At 40.3% G+C, this 19,833-nt stretch overlaps 1 protein-coding gene across 18 annotated transcripts in view; it reads right to left on the bottom strand.

Moving 5' to 3' along the window:
• The window catches only part of LOC310895664 (uncharacterized protein), a 287,632-nt gene extending 271,436 nt beyond the window's left edge, over nucleotides 1–16,196 (bottom strand). For all 18 annotated transcript variants that reach the window (XR_014580836.1, XR_014580837.1, XR_014580838.1 and 15 more), the window contains exons 1-2: nucleotides 15,969–16,196; nucleotides 13,692–13,998 (exon numbers count right to left, since the gene is read on the bottom strand). The gene's annotated coding sequence lies outside the window, so the exon portion shown is untranslated. The remainder of the gene's footprint in view (nucleotides 1–13,691; nucleotides 13,999–15,968) is intronic.
• Between the last annotated feature and the right edge of the window lie 3,637 nt (nucleotides 16,197–19,833).

Raw genomic sequence — 19,833 nt, 5'->3', positions numbered from 1 at the left:
TCTATACACACAGCATTCACACCGGATTCTTACTACCAAAAAAAATCCAAATCCTACCTCATACATACAGTTAGACAAATGCCTAACTTCATATATTGAAACAATTTCCTATCTCATCTAAAACAGAGGCCTTGGTATAAAATAATTCTATTGTAAATTAATAGAACAGCCAGAGAGAAATTCATAACATGGAAAACTAGCTGGAGGGCACTATACCTAGCATCCAGTTACGAACCAAGAACAGAGCCATGTTTATACCTCATATACTGAAACAACTTGACTAGTCTGAACTTCTCTAATGCTTTGCTACACTTAATTCAATATAGACCAAAACAAACCCATTTTCCCTAAACATCAAGATGCCTCTAAATCTTGACACAATTTCCTGAGCCAAGTAGCCACTTTATTATACAAACTTATAATGACCTGTCAGAGACATGGTGCAAGTATAACAAAACAAGAATGGAATAGAGAGATGGCAAAACACTAAGCACAAAACAGGGAGAGCAATAATGAAAGTTAAGAAAAGAACACACTGATCCTCCAGTTGCATTTCTACCAATGAATTGTCTTTTAGGTGCCCAGAGGTCTCCAAAGACTTTTTAGAGCATATAAGCTCTCCCTGATGATCAATGTTAGAGGAAAGAGGAAAGAAAACAAGTTCATACTTATTGTTACAAGCTTTTGGGATATGAAAATCAAAATTATTAATATCCTTGTAGCTTTACTTGTTCTTTAAGCAAATAACCTTCACTCTCGGATTTGTATTTAGCAAACAGCCACTCTCAATATATTAAAAGGATGGTTATCAGATGAAGCTTTGGGACATGAAATTTTGCTACATTAGAAATTAAATCCTCATTCTTTCTCGCCCACAGCATATTCTCTTATGTTCATCCCATCAAACAAAACAAAAGAGACGATACAAAAGTTTGCATAGAAAAATCTACTTGCAAATGGAAGAAACTCAGGCAGTTGTCAGAAAACCACACGAAGTACCACTGAAACAAATTCTCAAAGCTCATAAACTAAGGATCCCTGCAGGAAATGTGAATAAAAGGTCAAAGATAAATACACTAGCTCCCTTTAACACCCTGCCCAAAAGTATGCATGCATGCATACATACGTATGCATACAGATGCTCTCCCTTTTATTTGGATTTCAAGTTTCTTTATTCCTTTTTTGATATATGCCATAAAATCCATATGCTGAGAAGTGTTTAATGTCAACTAAGCTTTGCCCGAAAATCCATCCTTTCACAATTCTAGCATATAGAAGTTTTGTATATACCATATGTGTTGGCACTTAGAATTTGTTTAAGATTTAAAGCTTGTAATATATACAAAAAAATACCTCAAAACTGCTTTGAAGTATGACATTTAAGAAAATCAAGACAAATATCCTCAAGCTCTGCAAGTTGTTAGACAAACAGAAAGAATTTAAAATAAAGGTGCTACCAAAAAAAAAATAAAAAAGAAAAAAAAAGAAAAAAGCGTTTTTCCCTTAACATGTTTGTATTTAATAACAATCAAAATCATTATGTAATTGAGGAATGCAGGAATCACAAGTGCTTGTTATTGGGGCATATCACTGGTCCACCCACTTCTAAGAAAATTAAAGTGTGATGTTAAACTAGCCAACAAAATTGTATTAGATGTCTTCACAAACAGCAGAGATTCATTTCAGTTGGTGACACATATCACATGTATGAACCTGCCATACATCAGAAGTGCAGCTATTTGCAGATCTTGTGTCTATTTTGTAGTCCTGAAAACATCCGATATTTCATATTTTACTATAGAGATACTACTCCGGCAGCAGGCTGGTGAATCTGATACACAGCATTATTCAAACTGATATATCTATCAGATTTTCCTACTCCAACTGCAAATTGGAGGGACAGACTAGATCACATACTTCCACACAGGCATGTTCATGCCACCTCTTGCATCCTCATAATTTGACTGAACAAGCAGGAAACTTAATATTCCCCAGACCTGCTCTAATAATTAATACATTAAAACAAAAAGTAAACGATCTCAAGGCTACTATACTCATGCCCCAGTTCTAATGTACTTTATTAAGCTTTCAGTAGGTGCACCCAGTTTCAAAAAAAAAATAATAATAAAAATAAAAATAAAATGATAATAAAAAAATGTTAAATACAATCTATATTCACATGAATTTGCATGTGGATTCCTAGTTAAAATGATTATTAACAAGCACAGTAAGATTACCAGAAAGTGCATTACTACTCTGCATACATCAAATATGCATCTTTGTCTGCCTTTTTCTCCTGCTTATCTTTCCTGTTTGGAATGTTAGACTTCTATGCTATGTAAATGAAAATATTTAATTATGCAAAGCAAAGGGGAAAGGTTTACATTATTATAATTGAGTTAAAATTCTTTCTGCTTTAAGCTCAAATACTGAGAAGATAGCTGAGAATCTGTTAAGAATTTCAAAGTCTTAAACTGCTGCTTTATAAACTTTAAGAGCTACACGTGAACAATTTGAAACCTTTTGATGTTAATAAAATTACTGTAATGTATTCAGTTTTCATGGTTAAAACTAAAAGAAGTCTGAAAGCTTAATGCAAATCCAAGGTGAGAAGCAAATTCAGAAAGAAGTTGCTTGCTTGCTACAATTTTTCAACTCTCGTGGTAACCAGAAGAGTCTCACTAGTGATTTATAATTGCTAATGAACAAATGGCTAACTAAGCTAAATGTAAAAACATCTCAAGAAAACAGCACCTCAAAAACAATTTGCTCGTAGAAAGAGGTCTCCTTCAGTTGAAGGAAAATCTATTGTTCATAGCTACAGACAGACTAGTAATCATCCCATCCAATGGTCAGTGTGATACATTGAAGATTGCAGCCATTTCAAACTGATAGATGTCTTACGTCTCCAACACTTGACTATTCAGAGACACTCAACAAATACGCCAATGCCGTAAACAGTAAAGCAGCATGTCAAAGAATGATAAGTTTTTAGTAAGATTTTCATTGAGTTTCATGCTAAAACAAGTAATCAACTTCACTTTCTACTGGCATGCAGAAATATAGAAAAGTCCAGCAAGGCATAAACACTTGTACAATTTGAAAGGAGGTAGAAGAAGGCTCCCCACATTCAACTGACACCACCTTCTGCAAAGCTGCCATTTCTTGGTTTTGAAATTCTGAGTTTAGAAGGAAAGTTAAAAAGATAAGAGATCACATAGACTGTGAGATGATAGAACATGTTGGCTATTTACTCACATTTCATAATAAGGCGGTAACTTTTTTCTCATATCAACCTCATCACATTTCTGGTGTCCCAGCTACAGTGATTTGCTTTACTGGGACACAACCACACAATTTGCAAGTACACACATACTTATTTAGTTTACCATTTCTGAGATGTGTTGATAGGTACCCTTCAAAGATTCAGACATTCTCTGCCATATAGCAAAGGCACTGTCTTGCTCCCATGCCACATCAGTGCTAAGCAACAGAAAAGATTTAAGCATTTTGAGGTCAATATTTCCAGTGTGAAGCCCTCATCTCTTCACTGTGCCTCCCTAAGCTGTTCAAGTCAAGCTCCACTGACCCTCAAGGTCTGAGACCTTCCAGGCTTCCTCAGGCACAGAAAAAACCAGCAGCCTCAAACACTTATTCAACTGCTCATTGACACTAAGATGGTGATGGTGCCAAAAAATAATAATAATTGTGGGTATCGTCTTCTGGTGCTACAAAAAGAGATGGTTCTGACTTGGTTACTCATCCCAAACATGGGAGCATCTAAGAGCAGAGCACAGGCTCACAGCTGTAGTAGTGGTGCCACAGTATCACCTCCTCTCAGACACTGGGGAATTATTTTGGAAAAAGGATTACAGAGTCATACTAACCATTCCATAATTATGATTGAATTTTGCTTTCTACTATAGGCCCAGTTCTAATGCTTCTCTCGAGGGCAGAGATGGATGAAATTACTTAGCTAATTACAAGCATACATACTTGTAAACATTTGGCTGTGCTACTAATATTGGATTACTTGGGCTCTGAATGCAAGTAGATTTGAGCTTTTCCATGACTGCTTACATATGCCTTCTTTAGGTAACTGAACTCTGGACAGGCTTTTTTAAGGTTAAATGAATGTTACAGTATCCAGCCTTAGCTCCAGCCTGAGCCAGCATTTCTATCAGGTTTCTCTCCTGGCACAGCCTACACCATGTACTGCGCTGCATATTCTGGAACCTCTGCCTCCCTTGCTTCTTCCCCGCCCCCCACAAGAAAAACCTCACACCACTGAAGGCATTAAAATGCATTAAGCTGGATGACTGCAAAATGTCACGAGTCCTCACTGACTCCACCGTTTAAGTGTGGGTTTTAATAGAGGTAATATTTCTTCATCGCCAGCCAGTGCAAGATTTGTTACCTACACAATGACTCAACTATGACATCTTTTATGAGTGATATGTTAAACTAATTAACATTAACCTAGCAGAAGAATCAGGCGTAAATTAGGGACCATTTCAGTTAAAGATACAGAGAGCTTCTTACTGATAATTTTCCCTAAACAAAAGACTTTGACCCTTGAAGTATGAGATTTAATTTTTTAATTAATATTAAATGATGCAGAATTTCTATGCCGATTTTTTTGGAACACAATTTCCACTGATTTCTTTTTCATCATAGAATAATAAGGAACATAAAGGTAGGTGCAGCTAGTTTCTAAATCCAAGAATTAATAAATAAATAATAAATCCAATTCTAAATAATAAATCCAATTCTAAATCCAAGAATTGGAGAACCAACACAGGTCAAGAGCCATACAAAAGTTATTAGAAAAATTAAATATGTTATTATGCTTAATGAATTTTTTGTTCCCCTTTCCAATTGGGAGGAGGGAAAAAAAAAAAAAAAAAAAAGAACAGCCAGGAAAGCCTATAGATTTTGTCAGCTCTGCTATACAGAAAGCATGGCGTTAGACCCAAGTGCAGATATCAACTCTTCACAGCAGTATATCTCAGGACCTCAATTTCTCATCTTTAAACACCAAGACAAAAGGAGGATTAAGTCAAAATTCACTGAAAATACATATTACAATACTTGTCCAACAGATATGCCAATAATTTACCAACAGGTGCACCCTGGCTCTCTTTACAGAGAAGCTAGACGTACTAAGAAGCTGCATGTCCCTCAGTAGCTGTTACCAAGCATCTTTCTGGCAAGTGCTGTTGTGCCACCGTCAACCCTTGCCTCTCTGCAGAGCTTTTCTTTTATGCAGAAGGAATTGATCTTGCCTAAGCAGCAGTAGAGGTACCCTGTTTCCCTTTCTGTGTTGTGCAGTGATGGCAGTATATGATCCATAACAAGCTCTCTCTTGCCAAAACATTAATCCAGGCACTGACCTGAAATAACAGGGTGTAACTTCACATTCTCTTCATCCTGGAAACATTCACACAATTTAAAAACAAGAATGAAAACATCCTCCTTCTCTTATAAAAATCGTGGCCATATACCACTGTCCATAGGAGAGAACAAACAGGGAAAATACTGCATGCAAATGGTTCTGGGAACACCTGAGCTGTCTGCACAGCACTGTTCACATCAAGCAATCAGAAGCCTAGGTTACAGCTCTTTCTTTAATTCAGCAACTATAACTTGGGTCTTGGATACACCATTTCTGACACAGGAGAGCAACAAGTCAGTTTCTGAATGTGAAGGGATGGGGAGCTCTCCATCTGAACAGATGACTGTGTCTGCAGATCCAAGCTTTACATTTTCTTATTTTTAATAATGCTGTGGACATTTTTCAGTGTCTAGAATATGCTCTCTTACACAGAGAGACCAACTGTGTTTTCCAACATTGTACCGACAATTTTTAAAGAAATACACACAACTGAAGATGTCTAACACTGGGCAGCAGACTCACACATACAGATCTGCAAAAGAATCCTTACTCTGCTTCTTTTCTGCCCTACTCTCCCTCAGATCTGTTGTACGTTAACTCACTGCCTTTTGCAACTGAGTTCAGGAAAAAAATAAAAAAAAATAAAAAAAGCACAGCACTATTTCAACTGCAACACATGATCCAAGGTCAAAGCAGCGGATTGATTTCTGTCGTTTTGCAAATGTGAAGAAATCAGTCTATGAATGGTTCTGGTCTTTCTTTGCAAACATCTTTCTACCTGCCTCAGATAGCCATCTGCACTGCATGAAGTCCACAGCAAGCAACATTCCACACACAGCTTTGGCGGTACTCAGAACAATTCTTAAAGAAAATGTTAAAGCAAGATCAACCAATAAATAAATAAATAAACCTTCTCTCGATGTTTCAAATATTACACTGTGCATAATTTAAAACAATTTATTCTGTTAAACAAACATATACATGTGCATATACATGTGTACACACACTCACAATAAGCCAGATCAACTACCAGCTGAAAAATACTTTTTTTTTTTTTTTAGCGTTTGTTGTAGCTCTGCTTCAGATACGCCTCACTGCTCTTCAGTCATTTCTTTTAAGGGAAAGCAGGAGAAGGGGAGGAGTTAGCAGCATGCCTGGGATTGAGATAAAGAGTTTTACAACTAATTACAGTGGTATTCTCTCAGTATACCACTGATCACTACTAATTCAATAGTCCCTTTTCCATTATGTCTTTGTCCAATAAGGATTTGCACACAGGATGTACTTTAAGAAACAGATTGGTAAATTGAAACAAGGCATGTATTTCAAGTAGCTAGAAACTCAAGCAAAAAGGGAACACTGCACAGAATGCCACTGACACAAAATAATAGAAGCAGGGTCTGGAAATGCATTAAACATTGCCTCGAACAGAAGGGGGAAAAAAAATCATGTCCCCATCATGAAGCTGCCTCAGGCACCTCACCATTGGTTTTGGGCTATGTGTATGGTGTATGTGTACACATATGTATACATCTAATACACATGTAATTTTAATCTACTATTCTAAAATGTATTTAAACTCATACTTAACACCTTTCTTATATAAAACATTTCAAATGAGCTGGCATCTAATTAATCTTGCATCTAGATGCACCATGTGGTCCACAAGCAGTCTCAACTGATGTTAGGCAAATTGTCTTTTCATTTCTTCAGGGAGGGAGTATGACTTTCTCTGTTGTCTTTAAAACTTCCTTTTCATTCCTATGACTAGGTGTACAATGAGCCGCTGTCATGAGCATATATCAGGATACAGCCCCTTTCCTCCACTGCATGAGTGCTGTAATTCCTGCAGGAGAGAAACATTAAACCTTCTCCAGCTAACACCGATAGATGATGTATGAAGAGCAACTGAGTTGAAAATATAGATTTTTTTTACAGGGATAGCTAATTTGTTTTTGCAAGCTGCATTCCCATTTTGCTTTAAAAACATAATCACTCAACTTTTCTCTCAATTTAAATAAAGTTTTTCATAAAGCATTCCAATCCTCAACTAAATTAGGTTAGAGATACTCATGCATCAAAGTCTTCTGGAGAAGGATGATAATATCCAAATATCAGGTGTTGATAGCATGGAAAATAAGCTATTTGAAAAGAAGTGACAGTTAATACAAATCTGATAAACCAGTTCATGATCTAGGATGCAGATTTCAACCATACACAAAAGTGAAGCTTTAGACCGATAAAGCCACACAATGCACTCACTGCTTAAAAGCTATAAAAACAAAGTTTACCAATCCTGAAGCCAAAAAAATCTACATGATAATGAAAAACCTTTTGATTTTATAAATATGTTTCTTTCAGTCCTTCTTTTGGAAGTGCAATGAATTTCAATCTTTTTTTTTTTAAAAAAAAAAAAAGCAATGTATTGCATACATGAAGTTGTGAAACAGAACCACTCCCAGTGCCTGCTTTTGACTAAGAACCCTTTCCTAAACATGCTCCATAGGTCCAGTCCAAGAGCTCGAATGAATAAAGCTGCTGCCTATATTGCATTATAAAACTCTGTGGATATGGCGAACTCAAACTCCAGAGACAGCACATCCTTCATCTTGCAAACTCTGATCTTTACCAAGACTGTTTCTTCTAACATCTCTGCAGTTTCCAACTCTTGCGGCCCAAAGCTATTAAACAACAGCACCTCTGCAAAGCATAGCCAAGCCCATATTCACATCCCATGAGGCAGCGCAGGAAAAAGACACCTGAGCTACTCCAGCTCAGTCCCCTCCAGCACCAGCACAATTCAAAGTCACATCATACACAAGCTCAGCTGAGAAGCAACTTTTAATAGACTGAATCCAGCAGCACCATTATACAGCTAACTTGGTTCTGGATCTAAATCAATGCACAGGCCGGTGTAGTGCCACACAAGGCAAAAGCAGCAGTTTGCTTAGACATACCTCAATGTTTGCTGCATGGTCTAGGTATCTCCTTAGATATTCTGGAGCCATCACAACTTTTGTTATTTTCAGAACATACTCACAGAGCAACCCCAAAATACCAACTGAAAGCCAGTCTGCAAATGCTGAAAGATAGTTTAACAAGAAGCCAGCCACACTGAATCTTAGCTCTGAGATCATCTCAAGACAACATATACAATCCCTGAGCCACTTACCTAAAAATGAATTTCTGTCTTGCACAATATTGGAAAAACAGGCAGAAGAGGCTAGCTCATATCCTCAACTCAAGACAACAGTTGCTTTTGGAGTAAACTTAATTTAAAACATGCAATGTTAAAGTTGACTTTAATTCACTGTGCAGCATTGAACAGAAACAATTTTATCATTCACCATAAAGAAGCCAATACTGCTGATCCCTACAATATTTATAACCTGTGTTACAGACATTTAAAGATTTCACTACATTTTCCCATTAGAAATGCCCTGATGGCACAAGCCTCCAGATGCATAAATTATGACAAACTGCTTCTAATCCATTTCCACAATATCCACCTCTCTGTTCTCTGCCACATCAATCATCAGCTTCTGGCCCTCATTTTCAAGATTCCTTGCCACTTCCTTTCCTCACCTGCCATTGCTGGCTCACAACTAAATCAAATCACATCCTTATCCACCCAGAGGAAATGTTCTCAGTGACCACTTTCTACTTTTCATGACAAATGTCTGCCTTCATCATTGCCACCACCACCCCATCCACCTGCCATGCCTACAAGGAATCCTACCCAAATGCATATGGCTCTACTTCACTGCTCTCCCTTACCTCTGAAAAAGCAAATCTGACATCCAGAACAACACTACACTCATGTTCTGCGCAGGTCTTAAAGCAGCACTTTTCAGGGAGAAAATGCTTTATAAACAAGTCTTAAGGAAAAAAAAAAAAAAAAAAAGCAAAGGTTGATAATGAACATTTAAGATGTCTCAAAATGCAATGTACTTCATAAGATGGCAATATTGTCCCTGTATGGAAATTTAGCTTCCTTTTAGTATTTAAGTATTAAAAAATGCAGCATATGTAATCATTTTTGTTATTTTTAGCAGAAGCATGCACATTTAGATTAGTTACGAGCATTTTCTTCTTCTTTCTTTGTAAAGAATTAAATATTTTCCTCACTAATGTAAAATATTCATGGATATGAATACAGGCATTGCACTTGCAGTAGCCTTATAAACTTTCAGTGGAAGTACTGTCCCTGTTCTCACACAAAGACCACATTTAATTTTGTGTTAAAATATTCTTAATCCCCGTAGCTTATCCAACTCCCCCTGCCTAACCCAAACATGTCTATGCATTTTAATCATGGAAAGGTCAAGGTATCAAGCGCAATAGCAGACTACCTCAGACTTCATAAATAGTTTGTGACAAGTTTCATGCAATAACGATGAAAGCACAAAATATATATATATATATCAAAATAGAATCTGTTGGTGAGTTGGAAAGCTTCTTGCTACATAAAATAAATACAATCAAGAGAAAAAAAGCTGTATTCCAGAAGGCATATGCCTGTGTCCAGACTTAAATGATAGTATTTATATACAGTATCTCACATGGTATGGAAGCTTCCTTTTCATTATAAGTTCTCATGCAGTATTTCAGAATCATAACTAACAGATTTCAAGTGGCAACTCTCTCCTTCCAGCCTTGGCCAACATTCCTTCCTCTCTTCTGGAACTTGCTCTCACAAAAAAAAAAAAAAAAAAACCACCTTACTCTGATGCTTATACCGATTTTCTAAGAGTATTGTACCCCAAGTTATCCCGTAAGGTGAAAAACAAGTGAAAGCAGAGAAAAAAGAAAATGGCATATTTTCAACTATGATTTCTGCTATATCAAGCTAAATGATTAACACATGAGATTCAACCAGCACTAAGATAAATAAAGGGGAAATATATATATATATGTATCAATACCATTTTTTGGAGCCAAAACTAAAATAACTCCACTGCATCCACAGAAACTTTAAGGCTGTTCCAGACACCTGCAAGCAGAGGGGCCCTGTCCCACGGCTCCCACCTCGCCTTCCCAGTGAGGAGCTCAGAGTCAGTGCTTCCCCTGCCATTCCCCTCACAATTACACAATGCTCAGGCTGTTTGGAGGTCCTTTCAGGGGCTAACAATCGTATTTTCAAAAGCTGCCTCCCAAAATTTTACTCAAGAATCACGTTGCACCTCCTCATGCAGCAGAGGATGCTCTGGCAAAGCTTCTTTGCTCTGCACTGTCAGGAGCTGCGAACTCCCTGTGGAAGGGTGAAAGGCAGCAGTCCTTTAGGAAAGTGTACTTGTCCATGTTTTGGCACAGGAACCAGCAGGACAAACACGGGTCTATGGAAATGTGTATCTTGCCTGGGAGCTCTGGAGCTCATTCTCCCCAAAAAATTACTTCAGCTAAAGGGAAAGAACAATCGAAAACTTGAAATGAAGTCCTTATTGAACTTTTCTTTCTAGCTTCCTACGGATTCTTCTGCAGGAAGATATTCTATATACCATCTCCTCCATCTGTTGCCTAAAAATACAGAAGTTACTGAGTCTGCCCTTTTCTCCCCTGCCCACTCCTCACAACTCCAAAACTGTATCTCACCCACCAATGACACACTACAAGCACTTCTTGCAGCCTGTTAAATCTCTTCTCCTTGGGTGCTCTGTTGGCCTGAGACATGCCAAGGTTATTCCCTCTTCAGCTAAATGGGGTAAGACACTTTCTCACATGACAAACTACACTGACTAAAAAACTTTCTTAACTGAGAGCACAGCTGACAGGAGGAACCGCATCTCTGAAAGTCTGAATTTGGTTTAATTTGGTTAGTGAAAGTTCTGCTACCAATTTAACTACCACACACCCCAGGGTAGATCTGTGAGCAGGAGTTCAGAGCTCAGCCCCAAGCCCACGATGCCTGCAAGGACTTCCTTCTAGGACAGCCACAAGCAAAGCAAGCAATGGACCAACTGCAACCACAAACCAACAGAACAACCCTTTTCACACCCTTCTATGGAGCTACAGCATCACAGCTCACATGCCTGGAGCCCTCCTCCCCTGCAGCAGTTCCCAAGTTCCTCAAAAGCAGCTTCCACTGGAGGAAGTAGGGCTGATTCCTGCCTCTTTTAGTGAAGTTTCTCCCCATCACTCGTCCCAGGATGATGGTCCTTCACTACAGCACTGAGCCTCTATCCCTCTCCTTACCTGCAAGCCCACTGCCTCTTTTGCTAGGATTCCTCCCAGGAAAAAGGTGCAGGAATGCTCCAGCGTGCCCTGCCTGGAGACACCACAGCATCAGCAGAAAGTATGCCTTGCCTCACACCAACACAGCACACCTACCCAGTAGGCAGCTATTGTGCTAGATGTTTCCTAGCTGACCATACTTTCTCTTTCCCCTCTATCTTATCTCAGAATATGAGAATACTTCATTTTGTTTTATGGGAAGTAGTCCAAAATAATTGGAAGACAGATGAATTGTATTCTTCCTTTCTATATCTTAACAGTTCTGTCACTAAGTTATCATTGTCCGAAATATTCCAGGTATAAACAAAAACAAATATATCTAATAATTTGCAAAATACTTCATGAAACCTATGGCATTCAATCTACCTAAACTCTCAAATTAAGCTAAGATAAATGGTTGTCCCTATTTACATTAACTTTAGGTAAAAATTTATTTCAGTTTTTAGTGTTGATGAAAATGAATGGTTTTCATACAGATAAATGAAGTGTATTTTTTCTGTTACGAAGAATAACCACTGTCCAGATTAGGTTTTAAAAAGAGATGCAAATGCATAAGAAACTGAATAAGGAGAATCCACACAGAAAGCAAGAACAACAACAACGAAATCACAATTTTGGTTTCCATTAAATACAGAATTAAATGCAGAAATGTAATGACTGGGCTTTTTTTCTAAGATGATGCTAGATAGCAGCTCTAAATACTTTCATCCAGCACAGTCCATTTTTTACTCTTTTTTTCCTCTTTCCACCAACAGCTCAGGACTTTCCTTTTCTGAGACTTCAAATTAAAGACTTCCATAAGGCTAACTTAAGTCACACAAAGTTTAAAAAAGTACCAACACAGACCAATACTAAGAATCATACCTAAAAGTACATTAATTGTCTTTAGTAAGTAACAGAAAGCTTAACCATAATAATCAAGAAAATTAAGAGAAGGTCTTGATTTAAAAAGTCAGAACCAGAAAATTAGTACTCTATTTATTGTCTCTTGTATCTCTATTTACAACTGGAAATGATAACAAGTAATTATTTGTTCAGATTTCTATTTTGCTCCAAAGTAGGGCAGCCAGCTCAGCACTTTTCTTAAGATTACAAATACTTGTCTGCCCTACATACAGGCTAGACTTGAACCAATCAGATAAGTAAAAACACACAGCAAAAGCAACAATTTTCATGTCATTCATTTTCGGCTATACATAACAAGTACACAAAACAAGTATAAAAGATCAGATTTTAAATCATTTTAATATTTGCTCTGTGATTTCAATAGTTCACTAAGGGGCTCGATGATTTCCTCATTGTTGGATTAACACTTAATCTAGATTCATGAATAATTTGGTGTTCAAGAATAACTCTTTAACAGCTTGTTTCCTCTGCTAGCTTTTATTTCTATTTTGTACATCAGTTATCTCTTATAATAACGTCTTCAACCCAGAGACTTTCACAGCACTAGAACATCTGAGATGCAAACAGTCTGCAAAAGTCCTTTAAATTGATACTTAAAAAACATACTAAACAAAATGATTCCTGCAATTTGAAGAGAAATCCTTCTATTTCTTACACCTGAATTATCCATAAAACATTTTGTCACTATTTGGAAGAAGAGGCATCAAAAAGTATCAGGTTGTTTTCCTGAGTTCAACTCAAAATAGTAAGACACCTTTAAATGAAGTAGGCTATTTGGAAGAATGCAATTGTGGAAAATGCTTTGTTTAAACTGTTTCTAACTTACTTTTAAGACGAGTTAATTAGTCATATTTTCTCGAGAGCTGCTAGCTCTCCTAGACCCAACGAAGTTATTACCTTGAAAATATCAGTTAATTCTGAAAACAAAATATTGCCACGTTCAGTTTTTTCCTTTTACATTTAAGATATACACATTGCCAAGCCACTAGGAAGGCATTTGTGTCAGATTATACAACTCAAAACTATTGGTAGACTTCAGCAAAAAGGCAAAGAAAAAAAAAAAAGGTTAAAAAGCATGTTTGTTTAAAATTAAGACAATGCACTTAGTATTTTGATGTATGAGACAGAGTATTTTTGCAACAGTTAGGGAGAAGCATACCTTCTGTTAGCTGCAGGACCGCAATGTCAGATGGCAATATAATCCAAATGGTTTGCAGCAGCATTTTCTACATTATCCTCACATTTCTGCAAGAGACTCTTCATCTTCTTCCAGTAGCCCACTAATTTACATACATATCCAAAAGGTGAACGCATTTGGTAGTTGCGTGGTACAGTTTGTGCCATGTCAGTCATCCCTGAGGAGACCCAAGTTGTATTCCACCATTCCAAGGACAACGCAGTATGGCACCTAGCACAGACCGACAATTTTGGTAAGCATTCCATTTTCCCGATGACCATATTTTGACCTGTTTGAGTAAGAGGAAGAAGTTTTAGTTCAGCACAGTAACTCTGCCACACCACTTGGACACTAACACGAAGTTACATTCTTTGGAATAATTTCAAACACGTATTTCTTCACAGATTTAGACACATACTGAGCTCAAAGCCCTGTGACGGTGTTTCACTTCAAAAACATCTCCAGACTAGAGTGTAACAGAAGATTCAAACTGGACGCTGTCGGTTTTGTACTTCCAATGCTTTAGGAAAAGGACTTTCATTTTTCTCTATACATTGTACAGTCTTACAACACAGAGAGCACCAAAGTGCCAAGAAAGGAAGGAACATAAAGGCTCTTCACCTGCCCTGGCAGGTATTTCAAAACGTACGAAAAGAATGAGTCTACAAAAAAAAGCCACAAGAAGCAAAAACAAAGCTTGCCTCTGAACGGAATTGCATTGGGATGGTTGAGGGAAGAAGTAATGACATTGTTTACAGTGATCTTTCTCCCCCCTCTAGCCCCAGCTCAATGTCCCACCACCCAGCAGCAGAGCGAGCATCGCTGGGGCTCTGGCTGCAAGCTCACCTGCTGACACTTGACCCAGCAAGGAACAAGCCAAAGCAACCAAAGCTGTGCCTGCCTATGCCAGTACTCCTCCTTTGTCATCCCTTCAGGAGTACCAACAACAGCTTTTTGCTTAGGTTGGCAAGGGGAATATGAGGAAAGGAGAGAAAAGCTTGAGTACTCTGCACAGGAGGGAATAACAATGTGAAAAACAACACTGGGTCTGCCAAGCTGGAGTGGGGGAGAGCACAAGCTTTCAAGTCAAGGACAAGGGAGAGGAATGAGAAGCTTTTTAGAGACTGAAGGGTGAGTGTGGACAGAGATAAAGACTAGAGGAAAGTAGAAGGTGAATAGCAGTGGATGCACAAGAATTTTTGTTAGAAGTTCTGTCCATGTAACTGAGTAACATGCGTGTACAGCAGACCACAGAAGAATTAATTTTGGAAGAGGGAATGAGAAGAAACTTTGATCTTTGTTTGACATCAGGGGAAACCTTAGCATATCTAAGCATGCAGTGGAGGACGTGTGAAATGTAGGCAAAAGACTTATAGAAAATGCAAGTAGGCATATAGGTAGAAGAATAGGTGGAAAAGACCAGGAAAGAAGGATAATGTGTGACAATGGGGAAAGGTGGAAAAGTAGAGAGTTCAGAAAATCTGAGAGATCTGAGGAGGGAGAGGGAAAATGGGCAACGAAGGAAAACAAAACAGCCCAGGGAAGTAATGGCTGGGATGAAAAATGAGGAAAAGTGGCAGTTGTTACATAGCACAGAAAAAATAGACGGGGGAATAAGAAGACACTAAATTAACTATAAAGAGGGCACAGAGGAGAACAAGAGAATCAAGGAAAGCCAAAAGAGCACGAGCAAGTTTTCAGAAAGTTGCGACGCTTCGCCTGGAGAGCGCGAACACCAGAAAGAGCGGAACAAAACCCAAGGCAACGAAACTTTTTGGGAGGGATGAAACAAACCGTGCTGCGCAAGAGGAGACAGGCAGGGACGGGCCCGACTCTCCCCCCTGTCCCCCCACCACCAGGAAGGCACTGAGAAGAACGAAGCCCCCCTCATAACGCGACCCCCCCAGCCTGGCCGGGCGCTCCCGGGGCCGGGCGCTCAGCGGCAGCGGGACCCCCCCGGAGCCCCCGGGACCCAGCGGAGCCCCCGGGCTCCGATAAGTTTTCCCCCTGCTCAGCTTTCCTTTCCGCCAGCTCTTCCAAAACACCCACCAGCCCAGAAAGAAATTCAAAAGGTATTAAAAGAAGACAGGAGCGTCTGCGTGGGGGGACAAGGTCGGCACCCCCCAAGCCGTACCTGCGAGTGCCCCGAGGCACAAAGCACACGCTCCTCGCACGCCCCAGCCGGAGCGCGGCTTGCGGGTGGGGGGGGGGGTGATGAGGGAGCGCGGAGAGAACAATGAGCCCCGAGACAAAACCTACCTTCGCCTGTCCTCAAAGTGCTGCTTTAGGAGCCTGGAGGGGGGCTGCCCGCTGTTAGGGAGCTGCGGGAAAGTTGGGGAAATCTCGCCGGCTTAAAGTTGCCGCAGCTGAGATAACCCGGGCGAGGAGAGGGAGAGATGGAGAGAGTTCATCCGAGTTTCGCCTTTTGTTCAAGTTGCCCGAGCAGACAAAGAGCCGGCAGCGGCGGCAGGTCCCCGCCCGCGCCCCCCCCCCCCCCCCCCGGCGGGGTCCCGCACTGCCCGCGCCCCCCCGCAACGTGCCGCCCTCCCCATCCAGTCCGCAGCAGCCCCGGCCCCGTCTGCTGCGCAAAACTTCCCTCCAACCGAACCTCCCCGAAAGAAAAGAAATAAATAATAGTACTAATTCAAGGCGGGCGGGGGGGGTGGGAAGGGGGAGAAACATCTCTCAAATCATTATTTCCGGTAGATGCACCTCTTTGTTTGGATTCCCCCGACTGTCAGTGAGGACGAGGCGCTGGGTAGCTGGTTTCGGTCAGTTTGATCTCCAGGAATGAGACGGGCAAAGCAGGACGTAAAGGAAAATAAGTTTTTTTTAAAAAAGAAAAAAAAAAGAAAGAAAGAAAGAAAAGGAGAAAGAAAACCTCCGGAGTTGCGAAATGAACCCTTTCTGCATGGACACGGGAAGTACATAAATAAACAACTAAAGGGGAATTTGGGAAGACTGTTGCTTCTCCTCCTCCCTCTCCTTTGTACTTTTCCCGAGATCGTAACACCAAAAAAAAAAAAAAAGAAAGAAAAAAGAAAACCAACAAACAAAAAACCTCCCGTCGGCGGCTCCGTGCCACAGCCGCCGCGGCCAGCCCCTGGCATCCCTACCTGTTGCGCAGAGCCGGGGCCGACCGCATCCGTCCCAAAGAGCCTGGAGGGGCTGCCCGCGGCCCTTCACCTGCCCCCCGGCCGCCCCCACGGGGCTTCTCCCACGGGACCCCCCCGCCGGCAGCCGTCGGGGTCCCCCCGAAAGTTTGGCGAGGCGGGGCGGGCTCGCCCCGAGACAAAAGCAGCGCGGTGCGCAGCGGCAAGGCACCTCACCTCGGGGGGAGGCTGCCAGCCACCTTCCTCCTCCTCGCCCCCGGGCTGGGACACAGGGCCGTGTTGCTGGGGGGGGTGCCGCCCTTTGTCCGTGGAACGGGCTGGGGGCACCCCCGGTGCGCCCCCCGCCCGAAGCCCCCAGCCCTCAGACCCCGTCGGAGCAGGCTGGCCAGGCCTGAAAGATGTCCCACGGACAGCTCGCTTTTTTTTTTTTTTTTTTCCTTAAAAACAAAAGAAAGCTTGAGGAAGTGCCCGGGAATTGGTAATTAACGGCAGCACACACCCGCCACAGCGGGCTAGGTTTGTCAAAGTTAGAAAACAGAGGATGATGTTGAGATGTGTTTTTTCAGAGGAGGGAAAAACAGGATGGGGAGGGCACAGTGAGGCAAAACTATTTATCCTTTGGTGTCCTGTTGACACCTCCTACTCCCCTTGCTCGTCTTCATCCCTTCCTCTCCCTTCATTCTAATCTTGTGCTAGCAACCCACCTAGTCTTGCTTCCAGCTCCTTCTCCCCCTAGTTTTGCAGCTTTCATTCAAACCTTTCCCTCCTACCCAATGCAGTCAACCTCAAAGCCTTGTTCTTCATAATGCTTTATAACTTCCCTCCCAGGATCCTCCCAGGGTCAAACTTTTTATCCTCCTGCCCCAGAGAAACTGTCCCCAGCTCCTTCCTCCTTGCCCAAACAACTTCCCAGGCCAATTTCACTCAGGCCATCCCTGCAGTGGGCAGTCTCCTTCACACCCACCCAAGGACTGGCTGTAGTCATCGTGCTGCCCCAGGCTGCATGCAATCAATGTACCATGTGTGCTCTTCTCCGTCTTCCCATGTTCTGCATCAATGCGCTTTGTTGTTGCTTTTCCTTCTAGCTTGCTGATGTGCCTGAAATGATAGCATGTAACACAGGGTAACACCAGGCATGTGGCATGCTTGCCACATGAATGAAAGAATGGCATCCATTCTTCATTACAATTCCTTTCAACTTACTTTTCTTTTCAGCACTGTGCTTCTGGAGCAACTATCACAACACTTTTATAACTTCCTCCTAAATTGTTTTCTACAGACTGTTTCAACTTTCCCTCCATTTCTGACTGTCACCAACCCTAGATTTTTATTCTCTCCACCTATACTATTTCCATCCTTCTTTTATTCATTTTTTGTTGTTGTTGTTGGTGGTGGTGTTTTTTTGTTTTTGTTTTTGTTTTTGTTTTTTTTTCAGGTCCACACATTAGTTTTTTGTTTGTTTGTTTGTTTGTTTAATCCTTTAGTTTTATGGGTGGAAGAAGAATGTTGATTTCACTGTAGCCCTTCCATTACTTCCATTCTTATTTTCTCTGTTTTTCACATGCTCATTTTCAGCAACGTGCATTGATCTCCAGACAATACATTGAAGACCAGTTCTGCCTATGCATATTGCTGGGTCTCTTTCTTAGATGACCCCAAATCCAGTGGACAGCTGGATTATTGCATAACCAGCAAACACCTTAAAAGGGACTACACTGAGCAGCGTTTTCTGGAAAAGCTTGAAATGCAGAAGTAACTCCTGTTTTCACGGGATTGTGACTTTGTCTTTTTATCCAAGATACCTTGTGTAAAGGTACCACTTGCTGAGAACGTGTGACAACAGTTGCAAGCTGATTTCTCCTGCCCTTGGAAGTTTTAGGGCAAAAGTTTCATTCCAAAGAAATAAATTACATATTGTAATTTTCTAGTACAAATTGTATTTAAACAGGATATGTCTCTACCTTTTTACATCATTATGGGGGATAAAGATTAACTAATCATTGGACCAGAAGCCACTGGTTGCCTAGGGTCCCATAATCATGACTTGATTGCATTCAATATGCACAAACAGAATATAGTCACAGCTGATATGTAACTAAAGAGCTAATTGAGAAGGGATGAGGGGGGAAAAAAAAAAAAGAAAGAATGTTTTGTCAACAAAACATTGTTTTTTTATAGAAGAATTTATTTGGTGGATAACTGGCCATCTGCAGTCAAGACAATAAAATGGTTAAAAGCCCTTTCTGGTTCATTGGCTAGGTAAAGGCAAGCATTAAATACTAAAAAGGAATACATAAGAAGAAAGGAAAAGGGAGCAACTGATGATAATTAATGTGAAATAGAAATTCTAGAGTGTAGAAAATTATGTGAAAAAAAAAAAAAAAACTTTACAGAAAAATCCACATCTGGAATGGATGGAATTCAAATAATTTTACAGTAAGTGAGGAATAAAGCATCTGTCTCCTAACAATGTTCATAGGCTTGTCAGCAGAAACACTAACATTTTCAATTATTAGACAAAATGTACTACTATTGATATCTGCATTCTGTAAGCAGAAAGATGAATGTTCTGTGTGGAATATGACCTACTCTTTGGTCTGCTAGGAATTGGAAAACTTTTAGGCAGCACCTAGTTCTAATAAACATTAAATCCTTAGCCCCAGATGCCTTGCATCCTTGCATTAGAAAATATCTGGGTGACGAGATTCATGTCACAGTGATGTTCAGTTTAATAAGTCTTGGAATGTTTGGGAAATTATGGAGATCAATTGCCAATGGTGTGCCAATATGAAAAAAAAAAAAAAAAGGGCAAGCAGAATGACACAGATTTCAACACTACATTTTGCCTGACATTGGTCCCTTGTAAAACAATGGAAAGACTGACCCTGACACAGGTTTTAACTCAAGGAGAACTAAGGGTAAAAATAATGATTGTTACATATCATTTGTTCATCTTTAACTCTTCTTTTTGTCTTTGTATTTAAGTTTTGCTACAGCTGTGGCCAAGTTCA

Source organism: Anser anser (genome assembly GCF_964211835.1).
Source record: "Anser anser genome assembly, chromosome: 2".
NCBI lineage: Eukaryota > Metazoa > Chordata > Aves > Anseriformes > Anatidae > Anser > Anser anser.
This window is presented reverse-complemented; position numbering and strand designations above follow the sequence as displayed.